Source organism: Arachis ipaensis, chromosome B10, assembly GCF_059453495.1.
Source record: "Arachis ipaensis isolate K30076 ecotype BB chromosome B10, ASM5945349v1, whole genome shotgun sequence".
Lineage (NCBI taxonomy): Eukaryota > Viridiplantae > Streptophyta > Magnoliopsida > Fabales > Fabaceae > Arachis > Arachis ipaensis.
In genome coordinates, this window is record NC_142435.1 from 91,701,939 (window position 1) to 91,712,831 (window position 10,893).

Sequence of the window (10,893 nt, forward strand, 5' to 3'; positions counted from 1 at the left end):
CCAGCGCCAGAAAAGGAGCCAAAACTAGAGTTGAACGCCCAAACTGGCACAAAAGCTGGCGTTCAACTCCAAGGAGGACCTCTGCACGTGAAACACTTAAAGCCCAGCCCAAGCACACACCAAGTGGGCCCCGGAAGTGGATTTATGCATCAATTACTTACTTCTGTAAACCCTAGTGACTAGTTTATTATAAATAGGACCTCTTACTATTGTATTTGACATCTTTGGATTACCTTATGATCCTTTGATCACGATTTAGGGGGCTGGCCATCTCGGCCATGCCTGGACCTTTCACTTATGTATTTTCAATGGTAGAGTTTCTACACTCCATAGATTAAGGTGTGGAGCTCTGCTGTTCCTCAAAGATTAATGCAAAGTACTACTGTTTTCTATTCAATTCTTCTTATTTCGTTTCTAAGATATCCATTCGCACCCAAGAACGTGATGAAGGTGATGATTATGTGTGACGCTCATCATCCTTCTTCCTTATGAACGCGTGCCTGACAAACACTTCCGTTCTACATGAAATCAAGCTAGAATGAATATCTCTTAGATCTCCTAACCAGAATCTTCGTGGCGTAAGCTAGAATGATGGCGGCATTCAAGAGAATCCGGAAGGTCTAAACCTTGTTTGTGGTATTCCAAGTAGGATTCAATGATTGAATGACTGTGACGAGCTCCTAACTCGCGATTGCAAGGCGTTAGTGACAGACGCAAAAGGATAGTAAATCCTATTCCAGCATGATCGAGAACCGACAGATGAATAGCCGTGCCGTGACAGGGTGCGTGAGCATATTATTTACTGAGAGGATAAGATGAAGCCATTGACAAGGGTGATGCCTCCAGACGATTAGCCGTGCCGTGACAGGGCATTGGATCATTTTCCCGTGAGATGACCGAAAGTAGCCATTGACAGTGGTGATGTATCACATAAAGCCAGCCATGGAAAGGAGTAAGACTGATTGGATGAAGATAGCAGGAAAGCAGAGGTTCAGAGGAACGAAAAGTATCTCCATTTGCTTATCTGAGATTCTTACCAATGAATTACATAAGTATCTCTATCCCTATTCTATTATATAATATTCGAAAATACCATTATGACTTTATATCTGCCTTACTGAGATTTACAAGGTGACCATAGCTTGCTTCCTACCAACAATCTCCGTGGGATTCGACCCTTACTCACGTAAGGTATTACTTGGACGACCCAGTGCACTTGCTGGTTAGTTGTATCGAAGTTGTGACAATTATGAATTAAGATCAGAGCACCAAGCTTTGGAGCCATTACCAGGATTTGTTCGAGCCTGGAGATCACAATTTCGTGCACCAAGTTTTTGGCGCCATTGCCGGTGATTGTTCGAGTTTGGACAACTGACGGTTCATCTTGTTGCTCAGATTAGGTAATTTTCTTTTTGTTTTGTTTTCAAAAATTTTTCAAAAAGCTTTCAAAAATTTTTCTTTTGTTTTCGAAAAAAAAATAAAATAAAATAAAATAATAAAAATAATATTTTCAAAAATAAATTATTCTATGGCTTCAAGATTTTTAAGAATGTATTCTAGTGTTTCATGAAACATGTTGAATCCTATCTGGCTGTAAAGCCATACCCAAACTGCTTTGGGATTGGTATTCAACTAATCACTCCAGTCCATGTAATTATATGCTAAAGCTTGGCTGGCTATTAAGCCATGCCTGACCCTTTGATTGGAGCTTTAGAGCATAAGATTCCTGGAATTCATATTAAAAATTTTGGAATCCTTATTTTTCTTTTTCAAAATAATTTTTCGAAAAATATAAAATAAAAATCCAAAAAAATTTAGAAAATCACAAAAATAAAAAATATTTCATGTTTCTTGTTTGAGTCTTGAGTCATATCATAAGTTTGGTGTCAATTGCATGTGCATCTTGCATTTTTTGAAAATTTCATGCATTCATGGTGTTCTTCATGATCTTCAAGTTGTTCTTGGTAAGTCTTCTTGTTTGATCTTGATGATTTTTTTGTTTTGTGTCTTTTCATGTTTATCATATGCATTCTTGAATTCTTAGTGCGTAAGCATTAAAGAATTCTAAGTTTGGTGTCTTGCATGTTTTCTTTGCATTAAAATTTTTTCAAAATTGTGTCTATGATGTTCATCTTGACATTCATGGTGTTCTTGGTGTTCATCTTGACATTCATAGCATTCTTGCATGCATTCATTGTTTTGATCTAAAAATTTCATGCATTGCATAATTTTCATGTTTTCATAAAAATTTCAAAAATCAAAAAAATATCTTTCCCTTTTTCTCTCATCAAATTCGAAAATTTGAGTTGACTTTTTCAAAAGTTTTTAAAATCAAATTGTTTCTTATGAGTCAAATCAAATTTTCAATTTGAAAATCTTATCTTTTTCAAAATCTTTTTCAAAAATCAAATCTTTTTCAAAATTCTTAGTTATTTTCGAAAATTCCAAAAATATTTTTCAAAAATCTTTTTCTTATTTTTATATCAAATTTTCGAAAATAACATAATCAATTAATGTTTTGATTCAAAAATTTGAAGTTTGTTACTTGCTTGTTAAGAAAGATTCAAACTTTAAGCTCTAGAATCATATCTTGTGATTTCTTGTGAATCAAGTCATTAATTGAGAATTTAAAAATCAAATCTTTTTCAAAACTAATTTCTATCATATCTTTTCAAAAATATCTTCTCATCTTATCTTTTTCAAAAATTTGATTTTCAAAATATCTTTTCTAACTTCCTAACTTCCTATCTTTTCAAAATTGATTTTTAAAATTTGTTTCAACTAACTAACTAACTTTTTGTTTGTTTCTTAACTTTTTCAAAACCACCTAACTAACTCTCTCTCTCATTTTTGAAAATATCTTCTCCTTTTTTTCAAAATTTCTTTTTAATTTATTAATTTTTAATTTTTAAATCTTAATTTTCGAAAATTACTAACATTTTTCAAAAACTATTTTCAAAAATCACTAACTCTTTTTCAAAAATCATTTTCGAAAATTCCTTCTCTCTCATCTTATTCTATTTATTTATTCATCTACTAACATCTCATTTCACATCTCTACCATCCTCACAGTTGTGTTTCTTCCATTATATTACATTCTTTGTCTTCCCCTCTTCTTCTACTCACACAGGGATCCCTATACTGAGGTATAAAGGATCTCTATTATTATTATTATTTTTCTGTGCCCTCTTCTTTATCATATGAGCAGGAGCAAGGATAAGAACATTCTTGTGGAAGCAGATCCAGAACCTGAAAGGACTCTGAAGAGAAAATTAAGAGAAGCTAAAATACAACAATCCAGAGATAACATTTCAGAAATTTTCGAACAGGAAGAGGAGATGGCAGCCGAAAATAATAATAATGTAAGGAAGATGCTTGGTGACTTTACTGCACCTAATTCCAATTTACATGGAAGAAGCATCTCCATTCCTGCCATTGGAGCAAACAACTTTGAGCTGAAACCTCAATTAGTTTCTCTGATGCAGCAGAACTGCAAGTTTCATGGACTTCCATCTGAAGATCCTTTTCAGTTCTTAACTGAATTCTTGCAGATATGTGATACTGTTAAGACTAATGGAGTAGATCCTGAAGTCTACAGGCTCATGCTTTTCCCTTTTGCTGTAAGAGACAGAGCTAGATTATGGTTGGATTCTCAACCCAAGGACAGCCTGAACTCTTGGGATAAGCTGGTCACGGCTTTCTTAGCCAAGTACTTTCCTCCTCAAAAGCTGAGCAAGCTTAGAGCTGATGTTCAAACCATCAGACAGAAAGAAGGTGAATCCCTCTATGAAGGTTGGGAAAGATACAAACAGTTGACCAAAAAGTGTCCTTCTGACATGCTTTCAGAATGGACCATCCTAGATATATTCTATGATGGTTTATCTGAGCTATCTAAGATGTCACTGGACACTTCTGCAGGTGGATCCATTCACCTAAAGAAAATGCCTGCAGAAGCTCAAGAACTCATTGACATGGTTGCTAATAACCAGTTCATGTACACTTCTGAAAGGAATCCTGTGAGTAATGGGACGCCTATGAAGAAGGGAGTTCTTGAAGTTGATACTCTGAATGCCATATTGGCTCAGAATAAAATATTGACTCAGCAAGTCAATATGATTTCTCAGAGTCTGCATGGAATGCAAGCTGCATCCAACAGTACTCAAGAGGCTTCTCATGAAGAAGAAGCTTATGATCCTGAGAACCCTGCAATAGCAGAGGTAAATTACTTAGGTGAACCTTATGGAAACACCTATAACTCATCATGGAGAAATCATCCAAATTTCTCATGGAAGGATCAAAAGCCTCAACAAGGCTTTAACAATGGTGGAAGAAACAGGTTTAGCAATAGCAAGCCTTTTCCATCATCCACTCAGCAACAGACAGAGAACTCTGAACAAAATGCTTCTAATTTAGCAAATCTAGTCTCTGATCTATCCAAGGCCACTGTGAGCTTCATGAATGAAACAAGATCTTCCATTAGAAATCTTGAAGCACAAGTGGGCCAGCTGAGTAAAAGGATCACTGAAATCCCTCCTAGTACTCTCCCAAGCAATACAGAAGAGAATCCAAAAGGAGAGTGCAAGGCCATTGACATAAGCACCATGGCCGAACCTGTGAGGAGAGGAGAGGACGTGAATCCCAAGGAGGAAGACCTCCTGGGACGTCCAGTGATCAATAAGGAGCTTCCCTCTGAGGAACCAAAGGACTCTGAGGCCCATCTAGAGACCATAGAGATTCCATTGAACCTCCTTATGCCCTTCATGAGCTCTGATGAGTATTCCTCTTCTAAAGAGAATGAGGATGTTACTGAAGAGCAAACTACCAAGTTTCTTGGTGCAATCATGAAGCCGAATGCCAAATTATTTGGCATTGATGATTGGGAAGTTGAACCTCCCTTGTTCATCAATGAACTAAGTGATCTAGATCAACTGACATTGCCTCAGAAGAAACAGGATCCTGGAAAGTTCATAATACCCTGTACCATAGGCACCATGATCTTTAAGGCTCTATGTGACCTTGGTTCAGGAATAAACCTCATGCCCCTCTCTGTAATAGAGAAACTGGGAATCTATAGGGTGCAAGCTGCTAAAATCTCATTAGAGATGGCTGACAGTTCAAGAAAACAGGCTTATGGACAAGTAGAGGACGTATTAGTAAAGGTTGAAGGCCTTTACATCCCTGCTGATTTCATAGTCCTGGATACTGGAAAGGGAGAGGATGAATCCATCATCCTAGGAAGACCTTTCCTGGCCACAGCAAAAGCTGTAATTGATGTTGACAGAGGTGAAATAGTCCTTCAATGGAATGAGAACTCCCTTGTGTTCAAAACTCAAGGATCTCCCTCTGCAACCATGGAGAGAAAGCAGAAAAAGCTTCTCTCAAAGCAGAGTCAACCCAAGCCCCCACAGTCAAACTCTAAGTTTGGTGTTGGGAGGCCACAACCAAACTCTAAGTTTGGTGTTGAACTCCCATATCCAAACTCTAAGTTTGGTGTTGGAGAGTCTCAATAAAGCTCTGTACATCTGTGAGGCTCCATGAGAGCCCACTGTCAAGCTATTGACATTAAAGAAGCGCTTGTTGGGAGGCAACCCAATTTTTATTTATCTAACCATATTTTTCTTAATTATATGTCTTTGTAGGTTCATGATCATGTGGAGTCACAAAATAAATATAAAAATTGAAAACGGAATCAAAAACAGCAGAAGAAAAATCACACCCTGGAGGAGCATCTGCCTGGCGTTCAAACGCCAGAACAGAGCATGGTTCTGGCGCTGAACGCCCAAAATGGGCAATATCCTGGCGCTGAATGCCCAGAACAAGCATGGTTCTGGCGTTCAACGCCAGAAATGGCAGCAAATGGGCGTTGAATGCCCAAAATGGGCACCAACCTGGCGCTGAACGCCCAGAGTTGTGTGCAAGGGCATTTTGCATGCCTAAAGTGGTGCAGGGATGTAAATGCCTTGACACCTCAAGATCTGTGGACCCCACAGGATCATCTCAGGATCTGTGGACCCACAGGATCATCTCAGGATCTGTGAATCCCACAGGATCCCCACCCACCTCACCCTCTATCTCTCCATTCATGACCATCCCTTCTGTTTTTCATCCATACACACATCCCTCCATCTCCTCCATATCTTCTTCTTCTTCTATTCCTTCTTCTTTTGCTCGAGGGCGAGCAACATTCTAAGTTTGGTGTGGTAAAAAGCATAGCTTTTTTGTTTTTCTCCATAACCATTGATGGCACCTAAGGCCAGAGAGGCCTCTAGAAAGAGGAAAGGGAAGACAAAAGCTTCCATCAAGGGTCTATAGCTCAGTGGTAGAACATTTGACTGCAAATCAAGAGATCCCTGAGACACCTCAGGGGATACATTTTCTTCCACACAATTATTGGAAGCAACTAAGGGTGGAACATCAAGAGAAATCTATCATCCTTCATGAAATCAGAGAAGATCTAAAAGCAATGAAGGAGGAGCAGCAAAGACAAGGAAGAGACATAGAAGAGCTCAAGGACATCACTAAGGTGGACTCATTCCTTGTTCTTACTTTCTCTGTTTTTCGTTTTCTATGTTATGGTGCTTATCTATGTTTGTGTCTTCATTACATGATCATTAGCAGTTAGTAACTATGTCTTAAAGTTATGAATGTCCTATGAATCCATCACCTCTCTTAAAATAAAAAAACTGTTTTAACTCAAAAGAGCAAGAAGTACATGAGTTTCGAATTTATCCTTGAACTTAGCTTAATTATATTGATGTGGTGACAATGCTTCTTGTTTTCTGAATGTATGCTTGAACAGTGCATATGTCTTTTGAAGTTGTTGTTTAAGAATGTTAAATATGTTGGCTCTTGAAAGAATGATGACTAGGAGACATGTTATTTGATAATCTGAAAAATCATAAAAATGATTCTTGAAGCAAGAAAAAGCAGCAAAGAACAAAGCTTGCAGAAAAAAAAATAATAGGCGAAAAAAAATATATAGAAAGAAAAAGCAAGCAGAAAAAGCCAAAAGCTCTTAAAACCAAGAGGCAAGAGCAAAAAGCCAATAACCCTTAAAACCAAAAGGCAAGGGCAATAAAAAGGATCCCAAGGCTTTGAGCATCAGTGGATAGGAGGGCCTAAAGGAATAAAATCCTGGTCTAAGCGGCTAAACCAAGCTGTCCCTAACCATGTGCTTGTGGCGTGTAGGTGTCAAGTGAAAACTTGAGACTGAGCGGTTAAAGTCAAGGTCCAAAGCAAAAAAAAAAAAAAGAGTGTGCTTAAGAACCCTGGACACCTCTAATTGGGGACTTTAGCAAAGCTGAGTCACAATCTGAAAAGGTTCACCCAATTATGTGTCTGTGGCATTTATGTATCCGGTGGTAATACTGGAAAACAAAGTGCTTAGGGCCACGGCCAAGACTCATAAAATAGCTGTGTTCAAGAATCATCATACTGAACTAGGAGAATCAATAACACTATCTGAACTCTGAGTTCCTATAGATGCCAATCATTCTGAACCTCAATGGATAAAGTGAGATGCCAAAACTATTCAAGAGGCAAAAAGCTATAAGTCCCGCTCATATGATTGAAGCTATGTTTTATTGATAGTTTGGAATTTATAGTATGTTCTATTCTTTTTATCCTATTTTGATTTTCAGTTGCTTGGGGACAAGCAACAATTTAAGTTTGGTGTTGTGATGAGCGGATAATTTATACGCTTTTTGGCATTATTTTTAGTATGTTTTTAGTAGAATCTAGTTACTTTTAGGGATGTTTTTAATAGATTTTATGTTAAATTCACATTTCTGGACTTTACTATGAGTTTGTGTGTTTTTCTGTGATTTCAGGTATTTTCTGGCTGAAATTGAGGGACTTGAGCAGAAATCAGATTCAGAGGTTGAAAAAGGACTGCTGATGCTGTTGGATTCTGACCTCCCTGCACCCAAAGTGGATTTTATGGAGCTACAGAACTCGAAATGGCGCGCTTCCAATTGCGTTGGAAAGTAGACATCCAGGGCTTTCCAGCAATATATAATAGTCCATACTTTGGCCAAGAATAGACGACGTAAACTGGCGTTCAACGCCAGCTTTCTACCCAAATCTGGCGTCCAGCGCCAGAAAAGGAGCCAAAACTAGAGTTGAACGCCCAAACTGGCACAAAAGCTGGCGTTCAACTCCAAGGAGGACCTCTGCACGTGTAACACTTAAAGCCCAGCCCAAGCACACACCAAGTGGGCCCCGGAAGTGGATTTATGCATCAATTACTTACTTCTGTAAACCCTAGTGACTAGTTTATTATAAATAGGACCTCTTACTATTGTATTTGACATCTTTGGATTACCTTATGATCCTTTGATCACGATTTAGGGGGCTGGCCATCTCGGCCATGCCTGGACCTTTCACTTATGTATTTTCAACGGTAGAGTTTCTACACTCCATAGATTAAGGTGTGGAGCTCTGCTGTTCCTCAAAGATTAATGCAAAGTACTACTGTTTTCTATTCAATTCTTCTTATTTCGTTTCTAAGATATCCATTCGCACCCAAGAACGTGATGAAGGTGATGATTATGTGTGACGCTCATCATCCTTCTTCCTTATGAACGCGTGCCTGACAAACACTTCCGTTCTACATGAAATCAAGCTAGAATGAATATCTCTTAGATCTCCTAACCAGAATCTTCGTGGCGTAAGCTAGAATGATGGCGGCATTCAAGAGAATCTGGAAGGTCTAAACCTTGTCTGTGGTATTCCAAGTAGGATTCAATGATTGAATGACTGTGACGAGCTCCTAACTCGCGATTGCAGGGCGTTAGTGACAGACGCAAAAGGATATTAAATCCTATTCCAGCATGATCGAGAACCGACAGATGAATAGCCGTGCCGTGACAGGGTGCGTGAGCATATTATTTACTGAGAGAATAAGATGAAGCCATTGACAAGGGTGATGCCTCCAGACGATTAGCCGTGCCGTGACAGGGCATTGGATCATTTTCCCGTGAGATGACCGAAAGTAGCCATTGACAGTGGTGATGTATCACATAAAGCCAGCAATGGAAAGGAGTAAGACTGATTGGATGAAGATAGCAGGAAAGCAGAGGTTCAGAGGAACGAAAAGTATCTCCATTTGCTTATCTGAGATTCTTACCAATGAATTACATAAGTATCTCTATCCCTATTCTATTATATAATATTCGAAAATACCATTATCACTTTATATCTGCCTGACTGAGATTTACAAGGTGACCATAGCTTGCTTCATACCAACAATCTCCGTGGGATTCGACCCTTACTCATGTAAGGTATTACTTGGACGACCCAGTGCACTTGCTGGTTAGTTGTATCGAAGTTGTGACAATTATGAATTAAGATCAGAGCACCAAGCTTTGGAGCCATTACCAGGATTTGTTCGAGCCTGGAGATCACAATTTCGTGCACCAGAGTGATTAACCCCAAACACTGATTAATTAGAGAGTAAACACAAATCCAGTGAGGGTTAATAGCTCAATTCCATATATCCATGTTTAATTATTAATTGTCTTGCAAGTTTGTGAAATCTTTTAAGTCAACTCAATTGTGAATGTGTTTTAATATGGTTTGGCCTTAGTTGTACATATATGATTCCTTGAAAATATGAATCAATTTAACCACATGTAAGCTTTATATATATATATATATATATATATATATATATATATAAGTGGATAGTAATTAGAATTGCATGATTCATGTAGGTAGCTTGCATTTAGAATAAGTTGCATTGCATAAGATTCCACCATTCTACCTTCACTCTTTTCTCTTGGATTTAGCATGAGGACATGCTAATGTTTAAGTGTGGGGAGGTTGCTAAACCCCTATTATATAATTCATCTTGTGCTCAATTAAGTGTTTTTATCAATTCTTCACCCACTTATTCATAAGATTTGCATGGTTTTATAATTCCTTCCTTATTCTATGATATATGTGAAAACATGTTTCCTATGCTTTAAGAATATTTATTTTAAATTATCCTTTTTTACCATTCGATGCCTTGATCTATGTGTTAAGTAATTTCAGGCTTCATAGGGCAGGAATGGCTTAGAGGACAGAAAGAAAACACGCAAAAATGGAAGGAACGCCAAAAATGGAGTTTTGAAGAAAATGGCAGCGACGCGCACGCATGGACGACGCGCACGAGTGCCTAGGCGCAGAGCATAAACGACGCGAACGTGTGACTGACACATACGCGTGGCAAGGAAAATCTCCAATTGACTCGCAAACGTGACCCGCGCGCACGCGTGACAGACGCCACGTGCAGAAAATTGCAGAGGTCGCCCCCAGCGATTTCTGGACCCTTTTTCGGCCCAAATCCAAGCCCAAAAACACAAAATAGAAGCCAGAGAATACGGGAATCAAGAGAGAATTCATACAACATTCATAATTCACAATTTTAGGTTTTAGATGTAGTTTTAGAGAGAAAGGTTCTCTCCTCTCTCTTAGGTTTTAGGATTTAGGATTTCTCTTAATTTTAGGATTGCTTCTTCATTCCAGGTTCAATGTTCCTTTGAATTATTTCCTCTTCTACTTTTATTCTATTACTTTAGTTGATTACTTGATGTTGCCAATTTGGTTTATGGATTCCTATGTTTAATTTTATTTCCTATTTAATGTAATTTGAGGTATTTCAGATTTAAGATTGTTCCTTCTATTTATGATATAAGTAATTTAGATTTTTCTCTTTTGGCTTTGGTTGAGTAATTGGTGACACTTGAGTTGTTAAACTCAGCGGTTGATTGAAAATTGAGAATTGCTGATTGATTTGGATCCCTCTAAAGCTAGTCTTTCCACAGGAGTTGACTAGGACTTGAGGAATCAAATTAATTGGTCCACTTGACTTTCCTTTATTTAGTAAGGGTTAACTAAGTGGGAGCAATA